The sequence below is a fragment of the Hemicordylus capensis genome, chromosome 6 (assembly GCF_027244095.1).
Source record: "Hemicordylus capensis ecotype Gifberg chromosome 6, rHemCap1.1.pri, whole genome shotgun sequence".
NCBI classification, from domain to species: Eukaryota; Metazoa; Chordata; class Lepidosauria; order Squamata; family Cordylidae; genus Hemicordylus; species Hemicordylus capensis.
Genome location: NC_069662.1, coordinates 26,225,308 through 26,237,140, shown reverse-complemented (window position 1 = coordinate 26,237,140; position 11,833 = coordinate 26,225,308). Strand labels below are relative to the sequence as shown.

The 11,833-nt window shown below is 43.8% G+C and overlaps 1 pseudogene; it reads right to left on the bottom strand.

Annotated features, from left to right (window-relative positions):
- Nucleotides 1-4,099: 4,099 nt before the first annotated feature.
- LOC128330990 (vomeronasal type-2 receptor 26-like) overlaps nucleotides 4,100-11,833 on the bottom strand; it is a 34,760-nt pseudogene continuing 27,026 nt past the window's right edge.

Sequence of the window (11,833 nt, the reverse complement as noted above, 5' to 3'; positions counted from 1 at the left end):
ACCGCTTAGAGAGCTTCCAGCTAGAGAGCGGTATATAAATGTAAGTGCTATTGCTATTGCTATTGCTAATGTGGGTAGAGCATTTTCTTCCAATCAGGTGTTTAGAACTTTCCTTTCACAGATGCAGGCCTTTCACTACCCTCGCTCTATGGTTTCCAGGCTGGGTCTATGACAAGTCACCGCAGCCAACTCACTGCAGCCAACTCACAGCGGCCAACTCACTGCTGATCAATTGGATGCAGCCAACTCACCGCAGGGACAACTCACCACAGGGAACAACGCAACTCCCCCTGTGTGGTTGTGCCTCATGAGAAGTGAAATGTCAGGTGTGAAACCTGCACCAGAGCTTTAGAGCAGGCGAGCTGCCATTTTCCTCCCCATATTGCCCCTTTGAGGGTCTCCCCAAAGCAGCAGCAGACCTTGCTGTGAGTTCTCTTATTAAAGCAGACTACCTCACGTGTATCCCAGGGATATTAACAGAACACTTGGGGGAACTGGTGTGTAGCTGAATTTTGAATTGTTTAGCAAAACTCTTAGGAGGATATTTCCTGGCCAAGGTGTGTGTGCATGTTGTATTGTTGTTTTTAAATTCTCTGCAGGAAATTACGACTCACTGCACCCTATGGCCCAGCATAAAACTGTTTACATGGCAGAGAAGATATCAAGATGCCATGCCAATCATTCACTCTGCAGGATTGTACAGACTGTTAGGCTTTTATCTATTAATTTATTTTTGCATGAACGAGAGACTGGGCTGTAGTCTGGGCTGCATTTTCTGCATGTTGAAAACTGGCATATCTCCTATCATTCCCCACCCCCCATATCACTTATGTCATCTGGGCCACATTATCCACATGTTGAAAACTGGCATATCTATCTATCTATCTATCTATCTATCTATCTATTTGATTTCTATACCGAATAATCCTAGCATCCTCCCCTTATAGAACACAGCCTCTTGTTGCACACTGTGGGCTTTCAAAATAACCAAGCAATTGTCAAAACATGCTTGTATTTGGTGAGGTGTTAGACTGTCTAAGAATCTCTCTGCATTCCTACATGAGAATTGAAATGTCTGGTGCGGATTAATTTCCCCACTCTGTTTCTGGGCCCAGACTTGTACAACTGCCAGAACTTGGATAAGTGTATACATGCTCAGGCTTCTAGATGTCAGCAAGTCCACAGTATAATTGTTACTGGCTTCAGAGCAGTATTATGACCAGTATGCCATATTGGATCAAAATAGCCCCTTTTTTCATATTTGTCACCAATCGGAACTATTTATCACCACTGGAGAGGTGACAAAAATGCAATGGGAGAGTTTCCCTGCATCTTCTGGGGAAAGTAATGCATTTTGGGGGTGGGTGAGTTTGTTTTGTTTTTGTAGTCTTGGCAATGTCTGGAACCTACCTGCAAAAACTAGATAGCTGTTCATTCTACTTTGGTCTGGGAGTTTCATGTCAGTAAGTGAGTGAAGTTCAAGCAGCTTTAGATGATAGATAGATAGATAGATAGATAGATAGATAGATAGATTTCATACTGGGGAAAGCCCTTTTATAACAAAGGATCCTCACCGTTTCGAAGCCCACAACCCCACATTTCTGCTGGAGAATGAAAATGCACTGTGGGGTGCTAGTAGGTGGGGAAGAGAAGGGACCAGGAGTGACCCCTATGCTTTAATGGACATTCCTGGTGGTCTGGCTTCGCCAACCCTATCTTGGGGTCTCTCCCCTTGCAATCTCTCTGTGTCAGTCCTTCACCCCCAACCTGACAGGGATCTTCCTAGGCAAAATGCTTTGTTAGATCCCAGTAGGAAGAAATGTGGGGGGAGGGAAATGACTGAAGAGGCTATAAGTGGGGCTCTGGATGGTGGGGGAGTGAAGACAAAGGAGTGGGGATCATCCTAAACACTTGGTGGGTAAAACTGCCCCTTCCCCCCCTTGTCACAGGAATTTTGTTTATGTCATGTTTGAAACTCAAACACATAGGCAAGCACAAACATTTTTTTCACATTTATTTTATTCCAGAAAGTGGGTGAAACTTGTAAACAGCATGTTTGTCTTGTAAGCAGCACTTATTCCCCCTATGTCAGTTAGCACATCTAGACTAAAATGACTCTCTCAGAACTCCCCACCACAGGCAGGGAGAAAGGACTTTGACAAAAGTAAGTCCCACCTACATACCTGAATGATCCAGTCTTGGGCCCTGTCCTGTTTACAATTCAAACTCTATGGTTGGGGGTGGGGTGTCACCACATTGTAATCCAGACAATAATCTAATCACATTATAGTAACCACCCCACATTCTAAATCCTACATTATATCTGATATATAAATCCAGTGTAGAGAATGTATGGTTTTCTATTTGGATGATCATTTGTACACGGGTAAAGGTAAAGTGTGCTGTCGAGTCAGTTTCAACTCCTGGTGACCACAGAGCCCTGTGGTTGTCTTTGGTAGAATATAGAAGGGGTTTACCATTACCTCCTCCTGTGCAGTATGAGATGATGCCTTTCAGCATCTTCCTATATCACTGCTGCCCTATATAGGTGTTTCCCATAGTCTGGGAAACATACCAGTGGGGATTCAAAGCAACCTCTGGCTTGCTAGTCAAGTCATGGGTAGAGGAACCTAATCACAAGTTGAAAGTATCATCTGAACTGGTCCTTAGTCAGGCTGCTTTTTGGAAGGTTGATTTTAGGCATAGAACAGGAACAGGATGGTTTGATTGGTGAGCATCCATGGAAAAGTTTAAGAATTAGGGGAGGCGGAGTTTGGGAACTTCTATCTCAAGGGTGAACTGCTTAGTGGGAGTGAGAACTCCAAAAATTCCTCCTTGACACTTCTGGGATTAGGAAAGTGGAGCAGGGAATCCAATCCACTGTACTGAGCCAGAGTGTAATCACCCTCAGTGTATGAAGGAAGGTTGTGATTTCTGACATCCAGCCTGTAGTGTAAGCCCACAGACTTTAAGAGTATTAATAGAATGATGGCCCTTTCTACCAAAAAGCAGTTGTATGTGTGCTCGTCTTGTGTCCTTGAATGTGGTGCAAAGCCTCATATTAAAATGAAGAAATATTTTAAATGAAGACTTTTTTGTTGTTGTTAATGGTCAGGAACGAGAAGAGGAGAAAGAAGCTGAAAGAGGAAATCTTGAGATTTCTTGTGAGAGAGGAAATCTTGTGTCCCTTCTCCTGACTCACTGCTCTAGGAACCTACTAGGATCTCCCAGCAGGCTTTATAGTGGCCAGCAAGGAGAAGACATGAGGCTTTCTCTCTCTCAAAATCTTCCCTTCCCTTACATGTCCCAGTGTGCCCCTTTTATCCTCTCACCACTCCTGCAACCACTAATCTATCTTCTGTTGAGGGAGCAAGTGCAGCTTCCCTGCTAGTGTGGAAGAGGAATCCTTGAGTCTTGTCTCCCTCACTGGCCATTCTAAGAGCTTGCCAGAGTTCCTGACCTCCAGCCTTTAGTGTAAGACCACAGGGTGGAGCATTAGTCACACTGTTTGAGAATGTTAATAGAATTGTGGCCTTTTCTCCCAAAAAGCATGTGTATATGTGCTTATTGTCTCATGTCCTTGAGTGTGGTGCAAAGCCTCGTATTAAAAATGAAGACATCTTATCTATCTATCTATCTATCTATCTATTTGATTGATTGATTGATTGATTGATTTACCGCCCTTCCAAAAATGACTCATGCTGGTTTACATCAAAACAAAAACAATTAAAATCAAAACTAAATTAAACAATTAGAATCATTTAAACATTAAAATTATTTAAAACCAACATTAAAAATTTAAAACCTTACATCTAATTAAAAGCCTGGGTGAATAAATGTGTCTTCAGTGCCTTTGTAAAGAGTTGCCAGAGATGGGGAGACTCTTATTTCAACAGGGAGCTCATTCCAAAGTCCAGGGGCAGAAACAAAGAAGGCCCATCCCCAAGTAGCCACCAAACAAGTTGGCGGTAACCACAGATTAACCTCTCCAGATTATTTTAACAGGTGGTGGAGCTCATGATGAAGAAGATGTTATCTTAAATACCCAGAGTCTAAGCTGTTGATGAGTTGATTTTTGATCCAACTCATTTGACATTTTTTAAGGCTTTCTTTTCATTAGTTGTTCCCTGTTGTTAAGCTCAGGCCTCAATACCATTATATAACATTTTGGGAAAAAGAAGAACCCCAGCAACACTGCACTGGAAGTTAATATAGAAAAGATCTCCACAGCTACCATGTTTTTCCCCTTAGGTAGGTTGGAACAAAAGCTACCCATACACTACAAAAGACCAACATGCTGAATGTAATAAATCTGGCTTCATTGAAACTGTCAGGCAGCTTCCTAGCAAGGAATGCCACAGTGAAGCTAATAATGGCCAGGAAGCCCATATAGCCCAGGACACAGTAAAACAGAATTACAGACCCCTCATTGCATTCCAGTACAATTTTTTCAGTTATTCAGTGCATGTCAACAGCTGGGAAAGGGGGAGCACATGTGAGCCACAGAGCACAAATGCCTGTTTGAATAAGGGAGCAGATAAGAACAATGGAATTGGCCAATCCTTTCCCCACCCATTTTTTCATTCTGGAACCTGGTTTGGTGGCCATGAAAGCCAGAGCCACAGTGATGGTTTTTGCCAGCACACAAGAAACAGCCACTCAGAAGATGACACCAAAAGCAGTTTGTCGGAGGAGACACGTCGCCTTATTTGGCTGACCAATGAAGAGCAATGCGGAAAGGAAGCAGAGCAGGAGGGAGATGAGGAGAGTGTAAGTAAGTTTTCTGTTATTGGCTTTGACAATGGGAGTGTTGTGATGCTTCATGAATATTCCCAGCACCAAAGTTGTGATCACAGAAAAGCAGAGAGCAAAAGAGGCTAAACCGATCCCCAAAGGGTCTTCATAAGACAGGAAGCTGATATCCTTAGAAATACACAAATCCTGGTTTTTGTTTGGATAGCTTTCATCTGTGCATTTATTGCAGTCATTCATGTCTGAAAAATATAAGATGTATTATTGGTTTTGCATGAATGCCACCAAAATGCATTAATTTTTCTTGACACAGAAGTAGCCCTGTAACCTCAAGTAATAATTTGTACATGTCACAGCTGTGATTGATAGCTTTCCCAGGCACTCATAGCCCTCCTTATTTTTATATATCCCAATATCTAGTGCATTTGGTTAATATGCATTTAGTCTACCTGGTTTAGGTAGGGCATGCAACCACAACCCACCTCTACAGGGGTGAAATAATATTAAGTTAGTATGCCTGAGAAGGTTATTGGATCCAATATGATTCCAAAAAGCCTTTGGAAGGGTTTAGAGTTGGCTAGTGATTCTGGTGCTAGTGATGCTCTGATGCAAATGTGGAATAACAAACTCACTAGAGCAGTAGACTATTGCTGCTAAGTGTCTTCTCAGACCTGATTCAAAATTATCCACATTGTATTCGGAAGAACTATGGGAGCTGAAGCATGGCGGCAGATGACTAGAGAGCAAGTGGAGGAAGACTCAGTGTGAATGTGACCGATCACAAAACAGAGAACATCTGAAGAACTATGCTCTGGCAGTGTGGGTGGTGAAAAAGTGATTCTTTTCTGCCTGCATTGCTTCCACAAATTCACATCCAGTTGAGTTATCTAGGGTTGTGAGGGGGATTATAGCCCTGTGAGGAAAGGGAAATGCCAGATGTTCAAACAGGTTTCAGAAAAGGCCAAGAAACAAGAGACATCACTGCTGATGCATGCCGGATAATTCTGTAGCCTCTGAGGCTATTCACATGATGGGGTGAAATCAGGCTAGCCTCTGCTAGCCCGATTTCACCCCATCATGGGAACCACCAGGCTCGGCTGCGAGCGCGGTGGTTCCTAGGCAGGTAACCCACCTAACTACCCGTGCCCTAAAACCAGGTCTGCGGAGCAAGCGCTCTGCAAACCTGGTTTTAAAGATCGTGAGTAGCTGCGGTGCAGCTCCTTGCCATGGTTACTCATGAGTAGACCCCTGGAGGTGAGGTAAAAAGCTACTTCCCTGCTCTGAGGGTCTCCCCAGTATGCCCAGCGTGCTTGTGCAGGGCATACTGTAGCTTCTGGGGGCCACATGGCCCTCGAGCTCTCCAGCCCCCGCCGACTCCATCACGGAGCTGGCAATCATGTGGGCGGCTGATCCAGCCACCAAGGGCTCCCTCCCTGCTCGTGTGTGGGGAGAATGGGCTTGGCCTGTTCTCCCCGCGCCTCCTCCAAAACTGGGTCTCACTGATTGAAAGCGTTGACTTAATGTGCAGCAGCTGTGAAAAAGGCCAGTTCCATGCTAGGGATCATTAGGAAGGGAATTGAAAATAAAACTGCTAATATTATAATGCCCTTATGCAAAATGGTGGTGTGGCCACACCTGAAGTACTGCGTAAAATTCTGGTCACCACATCTAAAAAAGGACATTGTAGAACTGGAAAAGGTGCAGAAGAGGGAAACCAAGATGATTGCGGCCTAGACCACCTTTCTAATGAGGGAAGGCTACAACACCTGGGAATCTTTAGTTTAGAAAAAAGATGACTGCAGGTAGACATGATAGAGGTCTATAAAATCATGCATGGTGTGGGGAAGGTGGATAGAGAGAAGTTCTTCTCCCTCTCAAATAACACTTGAACCAGGGGTCACCCCATGAAATTGATTGCCAGGAAATCTAGGAGCAAAACCAGAAGTACTTTTTCTCACAACACATAATCAACTTGTGGAATTCTCTGCCACAAGATGTGCTGATAGCCAACAACCTGGATGGCTTTAAGAGGGGTTTGGATAACTTCATGGAGGAGAAGTTTATCAATGGCTTCTATTCAGAGGACTATAGGCCACCTCCAGCCTCAAAGTCAGGATGCCTCTGAGTACTAGTTGCAGGGGAGTAACAGCAGGAGGAAGGGCATGCCCTCAACTCCTGCATGTAGGCTACCAGTGGCATCTGTTGGGCCACTGTATGAAACAGGATGCTGGACTAGATGGGCCTTGGGCCTGATCCAGCAGGCCTGTTCTTATGTTCCCAACAGCTTTCAATACAATCGACCATGCTGTCCTTCTGGGTCACCTGTGGGAGGTGGGATTGGATGGTATTGTTTTACAAAGATTCAATTCCTAGCTCTCTGGTAAATTCCACATGGTGTTGTTAGGACTTCTACTTTGCAAAGCAAGAACTGAACAACTAAAGTATGTAGTTCCACTAGGCTCCATACTATCTCCAGTGCTCTTTAACATATACATGAAACCGCTGGGAAAGATAATCAGGAGATTTGGTGTAGTACTGCTATTTGGTAAGCCAGTCTAGATGTCAGGCACTGTCTTGTAAACAAAAGCAACTTGTTTCCCCATTTATTTCAAAAATCTCAGTTGTTTTCTTTCTTGTGATTATATTTAATTAGGTTATTAATTAAATTAATTAAATATAGGGAAGTTTTCAACCTTTTCCTTCAACAGGTGAAGAGCCCTTTCTTTATATTCTGACTGGATAAGCATCAACATCTTTCTGGTGATCAGAGGAGTTTCACACACCATTCTAACAGAACTCCCACTGGGACTGGTCATACCATGCAGAGGATTGTTGCTCCAGCTAACTGATTTGGTTTCACCAAAGTCTCACAGTAGAGATGACTGTAGTCCAATGTTTTGTAAGCAAAGGAGTGAAAGATGGTTGCTAAAGTGTAGAAAGAGAATGATTGCAGCCTTTCTATCACTAATGGCCAAGAAGCAACACATGTTTCAAAACCCAACAGAGCAGGACATGTTCAACCCCACCATTGAAAAGAGTCCTGTCTCAGTACAGCCAGCCAGAATCATACATCACTTTTACATGAACTTACTTGGAATGCATTGGTTTTTTATTGGCTAATATGTGTAGTATAGAGAGGGAAAGTGATTATACACACTCATTGGCATATTGAGTGGGGTGAGGGAGTCTGTATTTGCCCTCCTAGAAATGCACCTCCCCTGGTGGCCCTTGGGGCCCCTGATCACCCACAGTTCAGCTATTGCTCCTGCCACATGGAGAAAGAGTAGGGCAGATATCAACAGTGGAAGAAGAGGTAAGCAGATGGAGGTGGTGGGTAGGTAGCAGCAGAAGTAGCCATAGAAGGAGTGGCCTGCCACTCAGCTAGCCAACCAGAAGGGGGAGGGGAGAGTAGAGAGGTGGCTCCCATGTGTGACATGTCTTGTGTTCCAAGGATACCTTTGAATAGCTCTGTCGCATACTTACTCACACCTTCAGCAGCTTCACAGCCATGCATCACATTTTTAATCCTAAAAAGCAGTAAAGTTCATGTGTGCCTGATTTTATATGGAGGTTCCCCTGGGTTATTGATAATCTGATTTATGCATGTACATAATATATACTCCTGGAGAGAATCTATCTTTGTGGTTGCTAAGAGTTGACACCAACTTGATGGGACTTAATCAATCAATCAATACAGCCTTACCCTTTTCACTGGAAATCTTCCCTTGTGGACATGGGGTGCAATCGTAGCAGCAAAATGGCTCCCCCTCTTTAATTGTCTTGCTGGTTCCAGGATGGCACTTCTCACTACATGCAGAAAGAGGCCTTGCCTAAACCATAAACAAAACAGGACTTTTTGTGGTTTTTCTTTTACAGAATTATTAGTCTGCCATTAAAGTTCTGAGGACTTTTCATTGTCACCTGAAGGAGCATAGGAATTGCAAGGCTGTGGGTCATTCAGATTAGGGATGTGCATGAGTCAATTTTTGTGATCAGTTTGAGTTTGAACTGAATCAGCCTGATTCAATTTGAGCTCAAATCTGCTGCTTCAAATCTGGGGATGATTCAATTCAAATTTGATTCAATGTGATTCAAATTCAAATTTATTTGGACAGATTTTTAAGGGCTAGGAGGCACTGAAGTGGGTTGGGGATAGGGCCCTATGTGTGCCACCTACCACCCAACCTCTGAAGGAATCTGGCAAAAAAGTGAATATTTAGGAATTGTTATGTGTTGTGGATTCTTGGTAGTTAAATAACTTCTTCATAGTGAATTCCCATGAAGAAGAAGTTTCCATGAAGAAGTTAACCAAGAATCTACAACACACACAAATTCCTAAAAATTCATCCCTTTGCCCAATTCCTTCGGGGGTTATGTGGTAGTTGGCACCCATAGGGACCTACCCCAACCCAATTTGTTGCTTCCTAGCCCTTAAAAATTAGGCTGAATTGACACAATTCAAATTGAATTCAATTAGATTTGGTCTAATTTTTAAGTCCTAGGAGGCACCAAAGAGGGTTGGGTGGTAAGGCCCCATGGGTGCCAACTATCATTCAACCCACAAAGGAATCAGTTGTGAAATAAATTCATAGGGAATATCTATGAAGAAGTTATTTCAATGGTGACTCGAATTGGTGAATCGATTCGAGTTCAAATCTAAGGTGATTCAATTCAACCTCAAATCTGATCAGTGTCCCCAGGGGTAATTCAATTCAACACTGAATAACTCAAATCTACCAGATTTGAATCAAATTAATTTGGCCACAAATCAATTCGCACATCCCTAATTCACATGTGTGCTTGCCATGTGTCTGCAACTGACTGGAAAAGCAAAGTTTAATTTAATTTGCTTGATAATGAATTGTTTGATAACTGAACTAATCACTGTCCTTTGAGCATTATAGAACTATGTGGGATAAGAAAAAGGAAAAACAGCTCCCACGCTATAGACCACAGTATTATTATTGTCAATGATGATGCTGTTGTTGAAACCATAGAACTATTATATTTTTCTGGATTTCTCATAAGCTCTTACAGAAGTAGAGTTCAAGAGGAAAATGATTTCCCACTTCATCCTATATAATAAAAGACTAAGTGAGTGGCCGTGGCTTTGGAACGTTGGGGATCTGCGTCCCTGCCTCCCTGGGCTGTTCTGGGCCTGCGCAAAGCGCAGGCCCAGAAGAGCCCAAGGGACACAGGACTGCAGACACCAGTGTCCCACAGCCACGGGCGGCCATTAGCCGGTGTGTGGCGGCGGGGGAAAGTGGCCGAGGCGGCGGCAGAGCCGCCGCCTCGGCCATGAGCTGCGGCACGGCAAGAGGAGGCCGAGGCAACCAGAAGCGGCCGCCCTGAAAAAGGCGAGGGCAATGGCAGCGGGGGAAGACCGAGACGGGGGACAGGGAAGCTGGGCGAGGTGGCAGCGAAGCCGCCAACGAGGCCCCCGCCCGCTCACAGCCGTCGCCCCCGCCTGCTCACCCGCCCTCCCAGCTGCCCAAAATCACCTTCCCTGCCCCCCCCCAAAAGATTAAGGGCCAAAATGGCCCATGAGAAGATCGCTGCCCCCGCCTATCGCCCTCCCTCCCACCCAGCTGCCGAAGACCACCTTACCCGCTCCAGCCCGAGGGAAAAGAGAGGAGCTCACGAGCAGAGCTCCTCTCTGTGCTAAGTCACTGCTCAAACTGCCGCTATGGACGCAAAGGACGCCTTTTGCATCCATTGCGACAGTATGGGCAGCAGCTTAACACAGAGAATAGCTCTGTTTCCGAGTTCCTCTCTTCTCCTTCGGGCTGGAGCGGGTAAGGTGGGCTCCGGCAGCTGGGTGCGCAGGAGGGCGATAGGCAGGGGCGGCCACCTTCTCATGGGCCATTTTGGCCGTTATTCATCCACACACACACACACCCAAAAAGTATAAGCAAAATAAGGAAGAACAAAAACAGAGACAACAACAAAAACAAAAAGAGAGAGGGGACAAGGGGGAAAAAAAGAGACAGAAAGAGAGAGAGAGAGAGAGACAGAAAAGACGGGATAGAAAGCTAGCGCCCGTTATCATAACGGGCTTAAAAATACTAGTCATGTATAAAGAATAAAACGAAAAGTATGTTAATTACAAATGTATCATGCTTTGCAAAAGTTTGTTCCAAGTGACATGATGATTCGTCAAAGCAATAATAAAATCAATTAAATTCATTCACTCAGAAAGGCATTAAAATAAAAAAAGCCAAATAGTTCTAAAGAATATATTTTCAGTTCCTTAAAAGTAACTCCATATGCTGTCAATAGGATTTGTATATGATTTGTATTTGGTTTGAAATGAATTTGAGAGTAATCCCATACTCTTGGCATATGAGTTGCAAAACCTTGTTGTTTGTACTTAGACCAGCAGCCATCATGAAATACCAAGCTAGACAAGATCATCATCAATCATCATCATCATCATCATCATCATCATCATGGTCCACTGAACTCTTTCCCATGTCTGTGAGTTACAATGGGATATTGATTTGCAATCTAATCCAATGTAAAGTATTTTATTTTCCAATAGGTGGTTGTTATGGAATTATTAAGATTATGCATAAGGATTTGGCAAGTGAGAGGGTTGAATTCATTCTTTCCCTTAATGTATAAATATAGACTCAATGATGCTGTGTGGACAGCTAAGAATTATGCATACAGAATTTGTGATCCCACTTCTAAAGCACGGACTCTCATGCATTGAGGACATGATTTCTCCCAATCTCTCCTTCCCCAGAAGCATTCCATTTGATCCAGAAGTAGGTCCATGAGGACTGTGCAGCCCTCAGAGCTCTACTTCTGGATTTGCACTGAGCTCTTCTGGGGGAAGGGATTGTCAAAAATTGTCCACATGCTCGTAAGCCTTCATGCTACCAAAACAGGGCAGCTAGTGCTTTGCATGTGTTTTTTTAGCTGGATGTCAGTCATAATGTGTCTGCCTTATGATTTCATCTGGATATATTATTTTCTTCTAAATTATTAATATGCCATTTCCTATAAACCTTGACAACACATAAGGTTATTACCTCAATTATATATAGCCAGATACAGCATGGAAGGTGACGCAAGG